Raw genomic sequence first — 20,540 nt, forward strand, 5'->3', positions numbered from 1 at the left:
TCAATCACCTCAGTAATGTCCATGTTAATGACATCTACAGCCCTTCTTTCATCTATCAACTTGGTCACTTCCTCAAACAACTGTATAAAGTTGGTAAGGCATGATCCCGCCCGCACAAAACCATGTTGTCTATCTCTGATAAGCACATACTTTTCCAGATATAAATAGATTTTATTCCTCAGTACCTTCTCCAGCAACTTTCTCACCACTGATGCCAGGCTCACTGGTCTGTAGTTACCTGAAATTTCCCTACACCCTTCTTGGACAGGGGGACAAAATGAGCAGCTCTCCAGACCACCGACACTTCACCTGTGTTTACAGATGCTACAAAGATATTTGTCAGTACCCCAGCTATTTGCTCCCTTGCCTCCCACAGCAACCTGGGATACGTCCCATCCGATCTTGCGGATTTGTCCACCTTAATAACCTTTTGCCTACCCAACACAAACTCCCTCCTTATCGTGATCCAGAGAAAACAAGCTTCTATCTCGAATCTCAAAATTCATCATGACCCTGTCCTCAGTGAACATTGATGCAAAGAAATCATTGAGAATCTCACCCATTTTCTCAGGTCCGACACACTACCTTCCTTCCTTAATCTTTAGTGGACCAACCCTTTCTCTTGTTACCGTCTTGTAACTTATATATGAATAAAAGGCCTTGCAATTCTCCCTAAGTCTCCTTGCTAAAGTTATTTCATAACCCATTTGAGGCTACTTGATACCTGTTTAAAATTGGCTCTACTCGCCCGATATTTCTCCAAGGATTGTTCTGTTCTTAGCTGCCTGGACCTTATGTCTGCTTCCCTTTTCCTTAGTCCAAGCCCTAAGTTTATGTGCCCTACCCACTATACTTCTCGTATTAATGTATATGCACTTCAAACAGCCAGTTCTTTTGCATTCATCTGCTTTCTGCCTACTCTTGCCCTTGGTAATGCTAACGTTATGATCCTTACAGTCTCTAGGTTCCACCTCACTGTCCAGTAGTCTTTGCATCTAGTTCCCAGAACCCTGCCACATCAGTTTAAAACCTCCCCAACAGCTGTAGCAAAAACTCCCCTAAGGTCAATGGTTCCAGTCTGGTTCAGATGTCGACTATCCAATTTGCAATAGTCCAATCTTCCCCAGAACAGGTCCCAATGTCCCACAAATCTAAACCCCTCCCTCCTACACCATCCCTCAAGCCATGTGTTAATCCTGCCTATTCTTTCATTACTACCCTGGCTAGAACGTGGCACTGGCAGCAATGCTGAGATCACTGCCTTTGAGGTCCTCCTCTTTAACTTTTCTCCTAGCACCCTGATTTCTGCTTTTGGGACCTCATCTTGCTTTTTACTTACATCATTGGTGCCTGTATGCACCATAAAATCTGGCTGCGCACCTTCCCTTTTCAGAATGCTCTGCAGCTGATCGGTGACATCCCTGACCCAAGCACCTGGGGATGATGGAAGAGTCCAATGAGGAGAGATTGAGAAAATAGGCTGTGTATTCTCTGATGTTCCAAATATTGAGAAGTTACCTCGATGAAACCTACAAAATACTTAAAACGATAGCAAGATAAATGTCAGTAAGATGTTTCCTCTGTTGGGGAGATTACAACTCGGAGAATATAATTTCATAAGAAGGAAGAAGCTATTGAAGAAAGAAATAAAGATAAATTGTTGGGATTTTGAAGTCATAATGTGGATAAAGCTATTGAACTGGATGATTAGCCATGATTACACTGCAAGCTGAATAAGGAGCAATGGGCTGAATGGCCATCTCCTGCTCTAATGCTGACGTATCCATTAACATCGTGACCTGCATATTTCTGGTGAATATTTCCTGTTCATGAACAGCTTCACAAAATGGCATCCAGAACTTGAACTGGGAAAATCAGACCAGATGCCATGTTGAAGGCAAGATGGCAGCTAAGTCAAAAGAAAATGATCTGAATTTTGAATTAATTTCTCCTGAGATGGTTCACTAAATGGTGAAAATACACACTGTTGAAAGAAAAACTGAATGTGATATGTCATTTTTCATGAAAGAGACGTTTTGTAAGTATGACTTTATGAAATGAACCAATACAAATCCATTGATGTTTTTAAATTTTTTACCATTGCTATGTTACTACAAGTCATTGATATCAACAGTACTCAATTCATTTTAATAGCATCCACAGAAGACATTTTACAAATGTACGGCTCTCGTCAGCACCCATTGTGGGAATTTGAGGACGAGATCATTAAATTGTGATGGATTTTTCATTCACTGTGGATTAGAAAATCCTACAGGGTCTGTTGACCTCTGTGCCCTGATTCCCAAAATTAGCTGCTGCAAAATGAAATCTTGTCAGAAATCAGAAATCCTGATTCATAAAGTGTAACTTTTTACTTTAAAAAGAGACTGAATCTGATTCCACGTGTGTGGAATATTCTACAAACATAACGATCCAGTCAACATCATTGTATTTATCAACAGTAAATATCAAGTATTTCTCTCACGGTACAGCTGCTTGTACAACATTGAGAAATGTCTTGTCTTTTTGTCATGGATATTGGAAGACCAGCTGGCATTGTGTTGTCTCTCTCAACCTCAGAGACAAACTGGTTAGTAACATCATCTAACTGCTCATGCTGTTGCGAAACTGAGTCAAACAGCGCCATTTCAGCATTCACCAACATTCTTTGAGACTTCTTCATCTCCTTCTCTAGGAATGGGACATCATCTATAAGTTTATTAAAGAATCTGAAACAGAGAGAGAACTCCATCTGTGTACACTGAGGATTATTGGTATTGATTGTTGTTTTCCTCCCTCTGTCACTGCTGCACTCTTTAAACCCGATAATGAGATTTTGTGACTTTTTTACAGCACTTGTGACTGTTCAGACATAAGATTTCACATCTCCAAAAAACAATTTGAATGTTGAACTCAATGCAGAAAGCAATGACACAGTCTTCCGCAAACAGCAACAAAATGTGAAAAATCTGTCAACTATTTACAATACTGGGTCTCTGAGGTGAAACTTGTCATACATTGATAAATGTCAAATGTGGCCAAAATGTAATTCATTAAACATATACTCTGCCCCCAGTAGTGACCCCATCGCCTGACATTAAGCCAATTCTACCACTTGCTGTACCCAGACTTACTTGTTACTATTTGGATATTCCATAATGCACCATCATCCCTGGCACCAATGTTATCCATAAAAAGCCATTTACATCTGAACAGGAACCATCAGCCTGGAGCTGCCCTGCATGGTCACTAATATTTGCCCCAGAAATGGAAGAGGTGGGAAATTAGCTTTGAGGACAGGAAACTGGTGGTCCTCATGTGTGGGGTGATGCAGAGGAATGTCGTACTCTTCTCCCAGTTTGACAGTAAAGGGCATGATACCAGATCCTGCCAATTGGTCTGACGTTGCCCTCTTCCCACCATGTCAATGTTGACTCAATTGTCTCCAGTTATGCCTGGCAGTATAGGAAGAATGACTTTCTCTGATCATTCAGGTTAAGAGACAAATCTTCTCTCTGTGCTTCTATTTTTCTATCTCTGCCTCTGCACACACCATCCATCAAGGTGTTTGTGCTATGATCTTCACCATTGCTTGTAATATCTTCTCTCACTCACTCTCACCCACCTCGACACCTTTAATCCTGCATTACCTCTGTACTGACCCCTCACTTGCTCATGGCAACTCACCACCTTTGCCCCAGATACACAAGTACCAACAGCTATGCCACCCACTTTTACCTCAGTCAATTTCCCCACTTCCGCTTAATCCAGGGGAAAAGAGCTCACAATCGGGCAGAATGAGCCAAGGCAGGCTGTGGGCTGCCCAACATATGGCCCCTCACCCCTTAAAGAAAGGATTCATGATCCTTATTGTTTCAAATGCCTGGCTGGCCATACTTAATCCTCGAGATGTGTATTGGACACTGCCCTTGACTTACTGTGTCACCACCCCTGACTGAAGGCTGTCTCCCTTGACTGAGTCCTACGAACAAACATTACGCATTACCTGGCTTTGAGTTTGCACCACACAGCAAGGCAAGACAGAAGTCTTGGATGCTTGGGAACTCTTGCTCAGGAGACAAAATGCAAAAAGGTAAGGCAAGGCAAGGTAGGGAGTATAAGCATCCAGCATGATCCACACCGTGAGCTGGATGCCTGTCCCTGAGCTTTTAGTCCCTTTCAAACAGAATGTTGAACTTGGGGAGTAACAGCCAACACACACTCTCTCTGTAATCCGAGAGTATGAGACCAGATTCCTCCTGACTGCAGTTACATTTTTCAGATCAGTTAAATAGACAATGAACCTTCACAACTTAGCAGAGCTGGATTTAATCTCAGCATTCTATACAGTGGGCAGGACCACTATCATGGCATTAAATACGAGACAATGCTTCACTTCTCTATGCTGCATAGAAGTACAGAAGGTACAGCACAGAAACGGTCAGTAAGTAAAGCTGCCCGTTGGTGAGGCTAATGTTTCAGTCGCCTTCCTCGACTGCAAGAGGACAGTTGCAAAGTCCCAATAACATCATAGTGGGTCTGTCAACACAGCAGGGGATAAGGTGACAGAGACTGACTCCTTCACAGCTACATTGAGGGAAAGGTGTTCAGTGCCCATTCCTTTATTGTGGACCTCAGTGACTTCACAAGGCAACCATGGGAAATGGACTAAATTGTGTTCAATGTGAAAGAAAAATTCTGCCGTCATGTGAGACACACACAGGCTCATTATCAACTGGAGTCACTGGATAACTGTCAGGTTCAGAAATCTACTGATTTATTTGCCTTCCTTTTCCAATTGAATGTTGCTGAGGCCAATTAATGTTCCACTTACTCACTGAGTTTAACTAACAGGTATGACTGAAAATGTTAAAAATTCATTTTTTGGCATTGTAGGCTCAGACAATGTTCAGAGTTCAATGATTATTACTGCATCTGGGCTAATAGCATGGAATGTAATACTCACCGAGCCCATGTGAAAAATGAGAACCCGCGCAGACTTTGAGGAACTCTCTCATTATTTCACGACCACAGAGATTTGTGAAGACATGATCATATGAATAGGGGCCTGGCTCAACAGAGGGTAGCAGCAGTTCGACTGCAATGATGACCACCAGACACTTCATCGCAGCTCACAAGTGATCAGCTTTAGCTTCTTCTACTCTGTCCAGGAACCTGGAACAAAATACTCTGATCAATTTCGAATAATTCTACTGCACAAATCGGATCTGCATTCAATGGCAGATCTCAATTTCTTTTCCGGTTTAAACTCAAATTAAACTGGTCTCTGTATTGTTACAGCAGAATAATTTTCATACCTTCTCAGTCTCTCACTTCATTCCAGCTTGCATCCTCTCCCTTTTTCGAGTGACCTTGCTCTCTTACAGGAACTTATCATTATCAGAAATTAACTTCTGTCCTTTTTTCTGGAAACTTCTGAAACCATACTTACACGTCATTTTGCATAATGTCTGAATCAAGCATAACTATAACCCTTTAATGATTAATGTTTAGTTAAGCCCATTGTTAAATATTCTAGATATATATCGGTTGTGACTTGTTAATTCTTCAGTCAGAGACATTTTATCAGTGAACAACCCGCTATCCCTCCCGCAAATCATGGGAAGCATTCAGAAAAGGAAATCTGAGAAGAAACCTTCTGCTCATCAAAAACCCACATCACAGATCTTATGAACAAAAATGATTGAACTGTGTGAGATATTGGTTTGTAGCCTCGCTATATTCCTTCGGACCAGCTCGCTATATTCAGTAAAACTGGGTTCCCCTTCATTCATTCATAATTTTTTACTAACCCTTACCAGTGCATTGACCTATTTGTGCTGAGTGATGCCACTATGATTGTTAGTTTGTAGTGAGTAGATGATGTCATTGAGCTTTGCACAGTGCAGGAAATAATTCATTCTTTCTTTATACTAATCAGATTATTTTGATTGATCCTCCTGGCTTGTTGCCAATGAAGAGTTGATTCAAAGAACAAATAAACAAAGAAAATTTACAACCCAGGAACAGGCCCTTCGGCACTTCAAGCCTGAGCCGATCCAAATGTACTGTCTAAACCTGTCGGTCAATTCCTAAGCATTAGTATCCCTCTGCTCCCCACCTACTCATGCATCTCTCCAGAAGCATCTTAAATGAATCTACCGTACCTGCCTCGACCACCTCTGCTGGCAACACGTTCCAAACGCCCACCACCCTCTGTGTGAAGTACTTGCCAAGTGTATCCCCCTTAAACATTCCACCCCTCACCTTGGTGCATGACGTCTCGTTATTGAATCCCTCATCCTCGGAAAAAGCTTGTCTCTATCCACCCTGTCTGTACCCTTCATGATTTTGTCAACCTCAATCAGGTCCCCCATCAATCTCCTTTTTTCTAGTGAAAATAAACCTAAACTACTCAATCTCTCTTCATAGCTAGCACCTTCCGTACCAGGCAACATCCTCGTAAACCTTCACTGCACTATCTCCAAAGCGTCCACATCCTTTTGGTAATGTGGCGACCAGAACTGTACACAGTACTCTAAATGTGGCCGAACCAATGTCTTGTACAATTTTAACATGACTTGCCAGCTCTTATACTCAATACCCGTCCAATGAAGGCAAGCATACTATATGCCTTCTTGACCACTCTATCCAGCTGTGCAGCAACCTTTAGGGTACAATAGACCTGCACTCCCAGATCCTCTGCCCATCAACTTTTCCCAAGGCTCTTCCATTCATTGTATAATTCGCTCTAGAAGGAGACTTGCCTAAATGCATCACCTCACATTTGTCTGGATTGAAAGCCATCTGCCACTTTTCTGTCCAACTGTCTAGGCTATCTATGTCCTCCTGCATTCTCTGACAGTCCCCTATGCTTTCTGCTACTCCACCAATCTTTGTGTAATCTGCAAACTTGCTGATCATACCAACAATGCCCTCTTCTAGATCATTTATATATATTACAAACAACAGTGGCCCCAATATTGATCCCTGTGGAACACCACTGGTCACCTTTCTCCATTTTGAGAAATTCCCTTCAATGACTACTCTCTGTCTCCTGTTGCTCAACCAGTTCTTTAGCCACCTAGCTAGAACACACTGCACACAATGTGACATCACTTTCTCCATTCGTCTGCAATGGGGAACCTTATCAAACGCCTTACTAAAGTCCATGTATATGATATCAACAGTCCTTCCTTCAGCTAACAACTTGGTCACTTCCTCGAAGAACTCTTTTAATTTGGTAAAGCACGATCTCCCCCACACAAAACCATGTTGCATATCACTGATAAGCTCATTCTTTTCTAAATATAAATAGATCTTATCTCTCAGTACCCTCTCCAACAACTTCCCCACCACTGACGTCAGGCTCATTGGTCTGTAGTTACCTGGAATATCCCGACAACCCTTGTTGTACAGAGGGACAACATGAGCAACCTTCCAGTCCTCCAGCTCATCACCTGTATTTCAGGATGCCACAAAGATATCTGTCAGGACCCCAGCTATTTCATCTTTTGCCTTCCTAAGTAACTAGGGATAGATCCCATTCGGGTCTGGGGATTTGTCCACCTTAATAACCTCTAGCATACCCAACACATCTTCCCTACTTATGCCAACGTGATTCAGATGAATCAAACTTTGATCTCTAATCTCAAGATTCATCATGTTCATCTCCTCAGTGAATACTGATGCAAAGTACTCATTCAGAATCTCTCCCATTCTCTCAGGTTTGGCACACAGCAATTCCTTCATTATCGTTTGGTGGACCAATCCTTTCTCTAGTTACCCGCTTGCTCCTGAAATAAGAATAAAATGCTTTGGGATTTTCCTTAATTCTGCTTGCTAAAGCTGTTTCACGACCCACTATTATTGTGGCGCATGAAACTGACAGCATCATAACCACATGATAAACAAAATCAGCGCCCATCTGTGAGAGACTCACATTGGTAATTGAATAAGGAAGAAACAGTTTTAAACTGAGAGTAGGTGAAATTATATGGAGTTTAAGGATAGTATTATGATTGGCTCTGATTGTACTGTCTCGTGAAGCTTACCCAATGGAATCAATGGCGAATTCCTGTGCCAATTTTGCAATGTCTCTTGATGCTGTGATCTGTATATTTCTGGTCAAAATTTCCTGTTCACTGACAACCTCACCAAGATGCATCCAGATCTTGAGTTGGGCATATCAGTCACACATGCCAGTTTGGGAGACAAGGCATTACATAAATCACCAAAATAAGTTAAAAAGAAACGTATCTAAGTTCCCAAGAATTTTTGAGTCATAGTTTCTGTTTCACCAGTCCATGTGATCAATCAATGAAAATGACTACATCAGCAAGATGGATATGGGAAGGCTCAAAGAACATTGGAGAACTTTGGGATTCAGCGGTTTTAGTTGGATCACAAACAAGAACCTATTGACAATGGCTCCAGCCAGTATGATCAATTAGCTGATGAATTTAACGAGTTTGTCTCTGAGATTGAGGGTAATGACACAAAGCCAATTTCACTTCTAAGTGGTTTAATTCTCAAGATTCGAAGAGGGTCTCCACTTGCTGAAAAATGTTGTTCCAGCAGCTGTGCTGCAGCAGAGATGTTTGCAAAATATCACTAATAAAATTATGTAGATTACATCTTTGAGCCGATATATTGTTCTTCACAAATGGAATGAGAGACTCTGTTTTCAAAGCAAAAATTTAGTTTTTATGATTTCAGACTCATGATAAGAACCTTCACCTTGAAGCAGCTAATTTTCAGAATCAGGACTGAGAGGTCAGCAGATCGCCTGGGATTTTCCAACTCACGATGACTGAGAATCTCTGCAGTTTGATCTTCTGGTTCTCAAATTGCTACAGTGAGCATTGATTCTGAGAACAACTTCTTAAAATGTCGACATTAGTAAATAATTTTTGTAGTGTCTGTGTTGAGGGCATGTAGAAAGCAATGGTGAAAGTAATTTAAAAATATCCTTTTACACAGATGATGGTTTATGTGAGGAATGAACTTCCAGAGGAAGTGGTGAATGTGGGTACAGTTACAGAGTTTAAAAGAAATTTGGATAAGTACATGAAAAAGAAAAATTTGGAGGGACAAAGGACCAAGCACAGGCAAGTGGGATTAGTTTATTGTCGGGATTATGGTCGACATGGGCTGGTGAAACAGAAGGGTCTGTTTCTGTGCTGTATGTTTCTTTGACTCAAAAAAGTCTTGGGATCTTAGATACATTTCTTTTTTCCTTATTTTAGTGATTTATGTATTGCCTTGTCTGCAAACTGGCATGTGTGACTGATCTGCCCAACTCAAGATCTGGATGCATCTGCTGAGGTTGTCAGTGAACAGGAAATTTCCACCAGAAATATACAGATCATAACATCAAGGAACATTGCAAAATTGGCACAGGAATTCACTATTCATTCCATTGGGTATGTATACTTCACTATCCAGTACAATCATAGACGATTTAACACCTTTCACTAATACTATCCTCAAACTCCATATAATTTCACCTAATCTCAATTTAAAACTGTTTCTTCCTTATTCAGTTACGAATGTCAGTCTCTGTCCGATGGGGATGGTATTAAAGGAACAGAGTTTAAGGAGTGTGGTAAGATTTTCCACTGTGTTTGCCCTGTGCTGTCCCTGAATTGTTTAATGGGGACAGTGTTGAAGGAACCTTACTTTAAGTTCAAAAGAGATTTATTTTGCATGTTCAGAGTGAACACATGAATAAATTACCTCTCGATTTAGACTCAGGAAAGCTTGCTGCTGGTTCGGATTGAGAAAAACACACTTTCCTTTTAAAACTGCAGACCATGAAAACAAACAGTTGGGAATGAAAAGGAAGTTTCACATCTCTCCCATTCAGATCCAGAACAGAATTGCATTTGAGATCTCGAGCAGTTCGGCTGAAACAAGCTGAATCAGACCCGAGATGAATGAATTGGAAGCAAAAGGGGAGAGTTTGACAGCTGTAAATCTTTTCTTTTTCAATAAAGGAACTACATCGGCAGATTTTCCATATACGGAAATGAGAATATTGAATGGTATGAAATAGTTAATGGAACAAGAAAGATTTAACTCAGCATAACTTCAGGATGGTCTTCTGCTGAACCAGAGGGATACCAATATCCTGGGGGGGAAATTTGCTAATCCGCTTCAGGTGGGTTTAAACTAATTCAGTTGGGGGGGTGGGAACCTAAATTGTAGTTCCAGTGTCCAGGACATTAAGAGTAGTGAGGTCAGAAATAAGGTTTCATGGTCACAAGAGTGCACCAGCAAGCAAGAATTTGGTTTGAAGTGTGGTTACTTCAATGCCAGGAGCATCTGGAATAAGATGGGTGAATTTCCTGTACCTGGGATTTCAATGTTGTGGCTATTTCAGAGACGTGGGTACAGCAGGGACAGGAATGGTTGCTGCAGGTTCCAGGATTTAGATGTTTCAGTAAGAACAGAGAAAACGGTAAAAGACTAGTGGAGGTGGGGGTGCGGGGAGTGTTAGTCATGGACAGTATTACTGTTGCAGAAAGGACGTTTGAGGACTTGTTTACTAAGGTAGTATGTGCTATAGTTAGAAACAGGAAAGGAGAAGTCACCCTGTTGGGAGTTTTCTATAGGGCTCCAAATAGTTCCAGAGATGTAGTGGAAAGGATAGCAAAGTTGATTCTTGGTAGGAGCGAGCGTGACAAGGTAGTTGTTATGGGGGGCTTTAACTTTCCAAATATTGACTGGAAATACTATAGTTCAAATACTTTAGATAGATCAGTTTTTGTCCAATGTGTGATGGAGGGTTTCCTGACAGTGTATGTAGACAGCCCATGGGGTGAGGCCACATTAGATTTGGTACTAGGTAATGAACCCGGCCAGGTGTTAGATATGGATGTAGGTGAGCACTTTGGTGATAGTGAGCACAGTTTGGTTAAGTTTACTTTAGCAATGGAAATGGAAAGATATATACCGAAGGGCAAGAGTTATAGCTGGAGGAAAGGCAATTATAATGTGATTAGGCAAGATTTAGGATGCATACAATGGGGAACGAAACAGCAGGGGATGGGCACAATTGAAATATGGAGCTTATTCAAGGGCCAGATACTGCGTGTCCTGGATAAGTACGTACCCGTCAGGCAGGTAGGAAGTTGTCAAGCGCGGAACCATGCTTTACTAAGAAAGTTGAATCTCTTGTCAAGAGAAAGAAGAAGGCTTATGTTAGGATGAGATGTGAAGGCTCCGATAAGGTACAAGGTAGCCAGGAAAAAAACTAAAAAGAGAGCTAAGAAGAGCCAATAGGGAACATGAAATGCCATTGGCGAATAGGATTAAGGAAATCCCTAAGGCTTTCTATAGGTATATCAGGAATAAAAGAATGACTCGAGTAAGATTAGGGTCAATCAAGGACAGTAGTGGGAAGTTGTGCATAGAATCAGAGTCATAGGGTCATAGAGGTGTACAGCACGGAAGCAGACCCTTCGGTCCAACCCGACCAGATATCCCAACCCAATCTAGTCCCACCTGCCAGCACCCGGCCCATATCCCTCCAAACCCTTCCTATTCATATACCCATCCAAATGCCTCTTAATTGTTGCAATTGTACCAGCCTCCACCACATCCTCTGGCAGCTCATTCTATACACGTACCATCCTCTGTGTGAAAAAGTTACCCCGTAGGTCTCTTTTATATCTTTCCCCTCTCACCCTAAACCTATGCCCTCTAGTTCTGGACTCCCCGACCCCAGGGAAAAGACTTTGTCTATTCACCCTATCCATGCTCCACATAATTTTGTAAACCTCTATAAGGTCATCCCCCAGCCTCTGACGCTCCAGGGAAAACAGCCCCAGACTGTTCAGCCACTCCCTATAGCTCAAATCCTCCAACTCTGGCAATATCCTTGTAAATCTTTTCTGAACTCTTTCAAGTTTCACAACATCTTTCCGATAGGAAGGAGACCAGAATTGCACACAATATTCCAACAGTGGCCTAACCAATATCCTGTATAGCCGCAACATGACCTCCCAACTCCTGTACTCAATATTCTGACCAATAAAAGAAAGCATATCAAACACCTTCTTCAGTATCTTATCTACTTGTGACTCCACTTTCAATGAACTATGAACCTGCACTCCAAGGTCTCTGTTCAGCAATACTCCATTGGATCTTACCATTAAGTGTATAAGTCCTTCACCTGATGAAGGAGCGTCACTCCGAAAGCTAGTGTGCTTCCAATTAAACCTGTTGGACTATAACCTGGTGTTGTGTGATTTTTAACTTAGTCCTGCTAAGATTTGCTTTCCCAAAATGCAGCACCTTGCATTTATCTAAATTAAACTCCATGTGCCACTTCTCAGCCCTTTGGCCCATCTGGTCAAGATCCTGTTGTAATCTGAGGTAATCCTCTTCGCTGTCCACTACACCTCCAATTTTGGTGTCATCTGCAAACTTACCAACTGTACCTCTTATGCTCGCATCCAAATCATTTATGTAAATACCAAAAAGTAAAGGACCCAGCACCTATCCTTGTGGCACTCCACTGGTCACAGGCCTCCAGTCTGAAAAAACAACCCTCCACTACCACCCTCTGTCTTCAATCTTTGAGCCAGTTCTATATCCGAATGGCTAGTATAGGAGAGAGGGGAAGTGGTAAATGAATATTTTTTGTCAGTATTTACACTAGAAAAAGCAATGTTGTCAAGGAGAATACTGAGATACAGGGTACCAGACTACATGGGATTGAGGTTCACAAGGAGAAGGTGTTAGCAATTCTGGAAAGTGTGAAATAGGTAAATCCCCTGGGCCAGATGGGATTTATCCTGGGATTCTCTGGGAAGCCAGGAAGGAGATTGCTAGAACCTTTGGCTTTGATCTTTATGTCTGCAGAATAGTGCCAGAAGACTGGAGGATAGCAAGTATTGTTCCCTTGTTCACAAAGTGGAGTAGAGACAATCCTGGTAATTATAGACCAGTGAGCCTAACTTCATTTGCAGGTAAAGTGTTGGAAAATATTATAAGAGATAAGATTTATTATCCTCTAGAAAAGCATAAGTTGATTGGGGATAGTCAACACAATTTTGTGAAAGGTGTGCCTCACAAATTTATTGAGTTCTTTGAAAAGGTAACCATACAGTTGAATGAGGGTAAAGCGGGCAATGTGATGTATACGGATTTCAGTAAGGTGTTTGATAAGGTTTCCCATGGTAGGCTATTGCACAAAATGTGGAGGCATAGGATTGAGGGTGATTTAGTGGTTTAGATCAGACATTGGCTAGCTGAAAGGAGACAGAGGGTAATGGTTGATGGGAAATGTTCATCCTGGAGCTCAGTTACGAGTTGTGTACCAGGAGGATCTGATTTGAATCCACTGCTGTTTGGCATTTTTATAAATGACTTGGATGAGTGTGTGGAAGGATGGTTCAGTAAATTTGTGGATGGCACGAAGGTCGGTAGAGTTGTGTATAGTGACGAAGGATGTTGCAGGTTACAAAGGGACATAGATAAGCTGCAGAGCTGGAATGAGAGGTGGCAATGGAGGTTAATGTGGAAAAGTGTGAGGTGATTCACTTTGGAAGGAGTAACAGGAATGCAGAGTACTGGGATCATGGTAAGATTCTTGGTAGTGTAGATGAGCAGAGAGATCTTGGTATCCATGTACATAGACCGCTGAAAGTTGCCACTCAGATTGACGGAGTTTTTAAGAAGGCATACAGTGTGTTAGATTTTATTAGTGGAGGGATTAAGTTTCAGAACCATGAGGTCATGCTGCATCTGTACAAAACTCTGATGCGGCCACCTTTGGAGTACTGTGTACAGTTCTGGTCACTGCATTATAGGACAGATCTGGAAGTGTACAGAAGAGATTTACTAGGATGTTGCCTGGTATGGAAGGAAGGTCTTACAAGGAAAAGCTGAGGGACTTGAGGCTGCTTTTGTTAGAGAGAAGAAGGTTGAAGTGTGACCTAATTGAGACATATAAGATAATCACTGGGTTAGATAAGGTGGACAGTGAGAGCCTTTATTCTTCAGATGGTGATGGCTAGCATGAGGGGATACAGCTTTAAATTGAGGGGTGATAGATTTAGGACAGATGTCAGAGATAATTTCTTTACTCAGAGAATAGTAGGGGAATGGAATGCATTGCCTGCAATCGTAGTAAACTTGCCAACTTTAAGGGCATTTAAATGGTTATTGGATAGACATATGGATGAAAATGGAATAGTGCAGGTTAGATGGGCTCAGATTGGTTCCACAGGTCAGCACAACATTGAGGACCGAAAGGCCTGCACTGCACTGTAATGTTCTATGTTCTATAAATTAGGAGCCTTAACCTTTGTATAACTCAAAGCAGTCGGATATCGAGTGAAGTTTAATATGAAGTGAAACATCAGAAGATCTGAACTAATAAACCTGTAGCCCAAGCAATTATCCCTCACCCAAGAATTGGAAGAAGCAGAAGAGGGTATAGTAATAACATTACTGATCTAGTAATCCAAAGGCGGAAGCTATGGATTGAGAACACAGGCTCGAATCCCACCATGGCAGCTGCTGGAATTTAAATGAAATTACTAACGTCTCACATTGAAAGTAGCCTCTGCAATGGTAACTGTGAATGTATCCTTTATGGTTATGCAAACCCATCTGGTTGTCAAATATTCATTAGGGAAGGCAATCTGCTATCCTTACACAGCCTGGCCCCCAGGTGACTTGAAACCCACAGAAATGTGCTTGACTCTTAACTGCTCCAGCTACCAATTTAGTTTGAAGGCAATTATACATGGACAACAAATGCTGGCCTTATCAGTGATCTCTACATCCCATAAAATAATAAATAAAGCTATGGAATGTGAAACAGACCAAGCAAGCCAAAGAAAAAGGTACTTTGAAGACCAAAGATTACATTTTGAGTTTCAGGAAAGAGGGTAGAATTGGGAAAGGCAGTAAAATGAAAGAATTCCAAGAAAGAGAGAGCATTCAGTGTGTTAGATTTTATGAGGGATTGAGTTTCAGAACCATGAGGTCATGCTGCATTTGCACAAAACTCTGGTGCAGCCGCATTTGGAGTATTGCGTACAGTTCTGGTCACCGCATTATAGGATGGATGTGGAAGGGTGCAGAGGAGATTTACTAGGATGTTGCCTGATATGGAAGGAAGGAAAAGCTGCAGGAATAATAATTATGAGTGCAAAAATTGAGTGAAATGAGAATACTTAAATTGACTGGAGTGTCAGACTCACTGGGGGAATGTGCTGGAAATTACACCCCCTATTCATGGAGACATTGCAAAAGTTAAAGATTGTAAAATAAGTACACAAAGATTACCCAACTTACCTGGTTCTCAGACGAGATTGATAGAAAGCACAGACTATGTTTCTGTAAATTACTCCTTCATACAATCAGACTCCAACTGCAAAGAAACAGTATTAATGCATATGATCCAATAAATGAAAACTCTGATCCCCTTATAAACTCCCTCATATATATCTATATATATATATATATACACACACATATCCTCTCACACCCACACACACACTTTCCCATTCATTCACACAAGGAAACACACACTCTCTCATGCGCACTCATACTCATACTCACAGGCACACACTCACATGCACATACTCACATGCATATACACTCTCTCTCTCTCTCTCTTTCATGCACACATACACACATATACGTCTATGGGGTGAATTTGTCTTTGCAGAATTATATTTGCAGATGCATTCTATTTTGCTCAAAAATGTACAATCTGCAGGCAGTCAATCCATGTAATATTTTGTAAATTCCACTTTGGAAAGAGAACCAGTCTGACCCAAGATTGGGATACACACAAACCTCACACACCTTTAATGCATTGTCTGAGCTGAGATGTCACCTTTTGTTATAAAACCTTAAGTTATATCAAGAAGGTGATTTAAAATAAATTCTGGGATTTACATATTAATGAACTGAAACCGTCAACCCATTCTAACAGATGAAAGACATAACAACAATCCAGATGTGTTTGATGTATCATTTCAGTTGCATGACACGGTAATCTTTTGCTGTAAATTCTGTCTATTGGTCTTCACAACCACCTGATGAAGGAGCAGCGCTCCAAATGCTCGTGCTTCCAAATGAACCTGTTGGACTATAACCTGGTGTTGTGTGATTTTTAACTTTGTACAGCCCAGTCTAACACCAGCTCCTCCACATCAATGTTAAAAGATATTCAACAAGTACATACTAATTGGGATACTAACAGCTAACCCGAGAATGTAACTTTAAAAAAAAGGGTTTTGTGATTTACACATGAAAGAAGTGAAACTATCACTGTATTCTAACAGATGAACAGCTTAACAGACAATCAATTCTTCAATGTATAATTTCAGTTACATCACACTGCAAATTTTTGCTATAAATTCTGTGTTACGATCGAGCCCTCCACAATCACCTGATGAAGGAGCGTCGCTCCAAAAGCTAGTGTGCTTCCAATTAAACCTGTTGGACTATAACCTGGTGTTGTGTGATTTTTAACTTTATACTAATTGGGGCAACTGTTGGTGCTCTGTAATCTATTCAGGCCCGAGAGATGGTCGATTAGGGCTGATTAATATTATAACCTTTCCATTGTTTCGGGTAGGTCAATGAGACATGATGGTGTGAAGGTATTGTTCAGAATAGGTTCACAATCTTTGATACTTAGTCAGAAGTAAATAGGCGTAAACATTGCTTGTAGCAAGAGCTGCTAAGAATTGAAGGTGTGAAAAAGCAGTAATGGTTGAAAGGGTTATCTTGATTTGGTCTATATTGTAATAGTAAATAGTAAAATAGCACAAAATGTGGTTTTATGAATGAATGAATGAAACCGTGTTATAGGAAACAAAGGGGTTAGTAAACAGTTATAAACGAATGAACGGGAAACCGGTATTACTGAATATAGGGAGCCTATAAACCAGTATCTCACACAATTCAATAATTTTTTTTTGATAAGATCTGGGACGTGGGTTTTTGATGAGCAGAAGGTTTCTTCTCAGCTTTCGTTTTCTGAATGCTTCCCATGATTTGCAGGAGGGATAGTGGGTTGTTCACTTACAAAATGTCTCTGACTTAAGAATTAAAAAGTCACAACTGACAGATGTCGAGAAGGTGTAACAATGGGCTTAACTAAACAATAATCATTAAAGGATTATAGTTATGCTTGATTCAGACATTATGCAAAATGACGTGCAAGTAAGGTTTCAGAAGTTTCCAGAAAAAACGACAGAAGTTAATGTCTGATAATGATAAGTTAGTGTAAGGGAGCAAAGTCACTATAAAAAGGGAGAAGATACAAGTTGGAACAACGTGAGAGACTGAGAAGGATTGGAAATCATTCTGCTGAAACAATACAGAGGCTGGTTTAATTTGATTTTACAACAGAAAAAGAAGTTGAGATCTGTCATTGAATGCAGATCCGATTTGTGCAGTAGAATTATTCGAAATTGATCAGAGTATTTTGTTCTAGGTTCCTGGACGGAATAGAAGAGGCTGAAGCTGATCACTTGTGAGCTGCGATGAAGTGTCTGGTGGTCATCATTGCAGTCGGACTGCTGCTACCCTCTGTTGAGCCTGGCCCCTATCCGTATGATCATGTGCTCACAAATCTCTGTGGTCGTGATTTATTGAGAGAGTTCCTCAAAGTCTGCATGGGTACTCATTTTTCACGTAGATTTGAGCTCGGTGAGTATTACATTCCATGCTATTAGCCCAGATGCAGTAATAATCATTGAACTCTGAACATTGTCTGAGCCTACAATGCCAAAAAATGAATTTTTAACATTTTCAGTCAAACCTATTATTTAAACTCAGTGAGTAAGTGGAACATTAATTGGCCTCAGCAACCTTCAGTTGGAAAAGGAAGGCAAATAAATCAGTAGATTTCTGTTCCTGACTGTTATTCAGTGACTCTAGTTGATAATGAGCCTGTCCCACATGAGGGCAGAATTTTCCTTTCACATTGAACACAATTTAGTCCATTTCCCATGGTTGTGTTGTGAAGACACTGAGGTCCACAATAAAGGAATGGGCACTGAACACCATTCCCTCAATGGAGCTGTCACTCAGCCTCCTGTGAAGGACTCAGTCTCTGTCAACTTATCCCCTGCTATGTTGACAGGCCCACTGTGATGATATTGGGATTTTGCAACTATCCTCTTGCAGTCGAGGAAGGCGACATGCTCAACTTAAACATTAGCCTCACCAACGGGCAGATTTATTTACTGACCGTTTCTGTGCTGTACCTTCTGTACTTCTCTGCAGCATAGAAAAGTGAAGCATTGTCTCGTATTTAATGCCATGATAGTGGTCCTGCCCACTGTATAGAATGCTGAGATTAAATCCAGCTCTGCTAAATTGTGAAGGTTCACTGTCTATTTAACTGATCTGAAAAGTGTAACTGCAGTCAGGAGGAATCTGGTCTCATACTCTAGGATTACAGAGAGAGTGTGTGTTGGCTGTTACTCTCTAAGTTATTATAAATCAAATATTCTGTTCAAAAGGTACTAAAAGCTCCACTCAACAGCATTTCCTTCAAAGACGTTTTCACTCCCATGGTGTGCGGGGTGAATATTACACAATCAATAAGTTTTAACTTAAAGTACATTAGGTGAGTTGCCATGAGCAAGTGAGGGGTCAGTGTAGAGGTAATGCAGGATTAAAGGTGTCGAGGTGGGTGAGAGTGAGTGAGAGAAGATATTGCAAGCAATGGTGAAGATCATAGAACAAACACCTTAATGGATGGTGTGTGCAGAGGCAGAGATAGAAAAATAGAAGCACAGAGAGAAGATTTGTCTCTTAGCCTGGATGATCAGAGAAAGTCATTCTTCCTATACTGCCAGGCATAACTGGAGACAATTGAGTCAACATTGACATGGTGGGAAGAGGGCAACCTCGGACCAATTGGCAGGTTCTGTTGTCATGCCCTTTACTGTCAAACTGGGAGAAGAGTACGACATTCCTCTGCATCACCCCACCCACCAGGACCCCCAGTTTCCTGTCCTCAAAGCTAATTTCCCACCTCTTCCATTTCTGGGGCAAATGTGAATGACTGTGCAGGACTGCTCCAGGCTGATAGTTCCTGTTCAGATGTAAATGGCTTTTTAAGGATAACATTGATGCCAGGGATGATGGTGCATTATGGAATATCCAAATAGTGGCAAGTAACTCTGGGTACAGCAAGTGGTAGAATTGGCTTAATGTCAGGCAATGGGGGTCACTACTGGGGGCAGAGTATATGATTAATGAAGTACATTTTGGCCATATTTGACATTTATCCAAAGTAGGACAAGTTTCAGCTCATAGAGTCAGTATTATAAATAGTTGACAGATTTTTTTTACATTTTGTTGCTGTTTGCAGAAGATTGTGCCATAGTTTTTTGCATTGCATTGAACATTCAAATTGTTTTTTGGAGATGTGAAGTCTTATATCTGAACAGTCACAAGTGTCACACAATATCCCATTATCGGGTATAAATAGTGCAGCAGCGACAGAGGGAGGAAAGAAACCGCGATCAATCCCAATATTCCTCAGTGTACACAGATTGAGTTCTCTTCCTGTTTCAGCTTCTTTAATGGATTTCAAAGATGATGTCCCATTCCTGGAGAAGGAGATAAAGAAGTCTCAAAGGATGTTGGTGAATGCTGAAATGGACTATTCTGTCTCAAATTCTCTACAGCATGAGCAGTTAGGTGATGGTACCAACCAGTTTGTCTCTGAGATGGAGAGAGACAACACACTGCCAGCTGGTCTTCCAATATTCAAGACAAAAAAACAACTCATTTCTCAATGTTGTACAAGCAGCTGTACCGTGAGAGAAATACTTGATATTTACTGTTGATAAATACAATGATGTTGACTGGATCGTTATGTTTGTAGAATATTCTACACACATGGAATCAGATTCAGTCTCTTTTTAAAGTAAAAAGTTACACTTTATGAATCTGGATTTCTGATTTCTGACATGATTTCATTTTGCAGCAGCTAATTTTGGGAATCAGGGCACAGAGGTCAACAGACCCTGTAGGATTTTCTAATCCACAGTGAATGAAAAATCCATCACAATTTAATGATCTCGTCCTCAAATTCCCACAATGGGTGCTGACGAGAGCCGTACATTTGTAAAATGTCTTCTGTAGATGCTATTAAAATGAATTGAGTACTGTTGATATCAATGACTTGTAGTAACATAGCAATGGTAAAAAATTTAAAAACATCAATGGATTTGTATTGGTTCATTTCATAAAGTCATACTTACAAAATGTCTCTTTCATGAAAAATGCCATATCACATTCAGTTTTTCTTTCAACAGTGTGTATTTTCACCATTTAGTGAACCATCTCAGGAGAAATTAATTCAAAATTCAGATCATTTTCTTTTGACTTAGCTGCCATCTTGCCTTCAATATGGCATCTGGTCTGATTTTCCCAGTTCAAGTTCTGGATGCCATTTTGATGAAGCTGTTCGTGAACAGGAAATATTCACCAGAAATATGCAGGTCACGATGTTAATGGATACGGCAGCATTAGAGCAGGAG

General features: G+C 40.9%; 2 long non-coding RNA genes across 2 annotated transcripts; both read left to right on the forward strand.

The window, feature by feature from the left end:
• Positions 1 to 3,843: 3,843 nt before the first annotated feature.
• On the forward strand, positions 3,844 to 10,136 carry LOC148151890 (uncharacterized). The gene is made up of 4 exons (XR_015759063.1): positions 3,844 to 4,093; positions 9,249 to 9,425; positions 9,546 to 9,607; positions 9,999 to 10,136. It is a non-coding gene; the product is annotated as an uncharacterized LOC148151890 (long non-coding RNA).
• A 7,144-nt stretch (positions 10,137 to 17,280) lies between these two features.
• Positions 17,281 to 20,223, forward strand: LOC148151891 (uncharacterized). Its single transcript, XR_015759068.1, has 2 exons — positions 17,281 to 17,688; positions 19,570 to 20,223. It is a non-coding gene; the product is annotated as an uncharacterized LOC148151891 (long non-coding RNA).
• Positions 20,224 to 20,540: the final 317 nt, after the last annotated feature.

Source organism: Chiloscyllium plagiosum, unplaced genomic scaffold (genome assembly GCF_037043375.1).
Source record: "Chiloscyllium plagiosum isolate Xiang-an unplaced genomic scaffold, Cpla_swu_hap1 HiC_scaffold_2, whole genome shotgun sequence".
Classification (NCBI taxonomy): Eukaryota; Metazoa; Chordata; class Chondrichthyes; order Orectolobiformes; family Hemiscylliidae; genus Chiloscyllium; species Chiloscyllium plagiosum.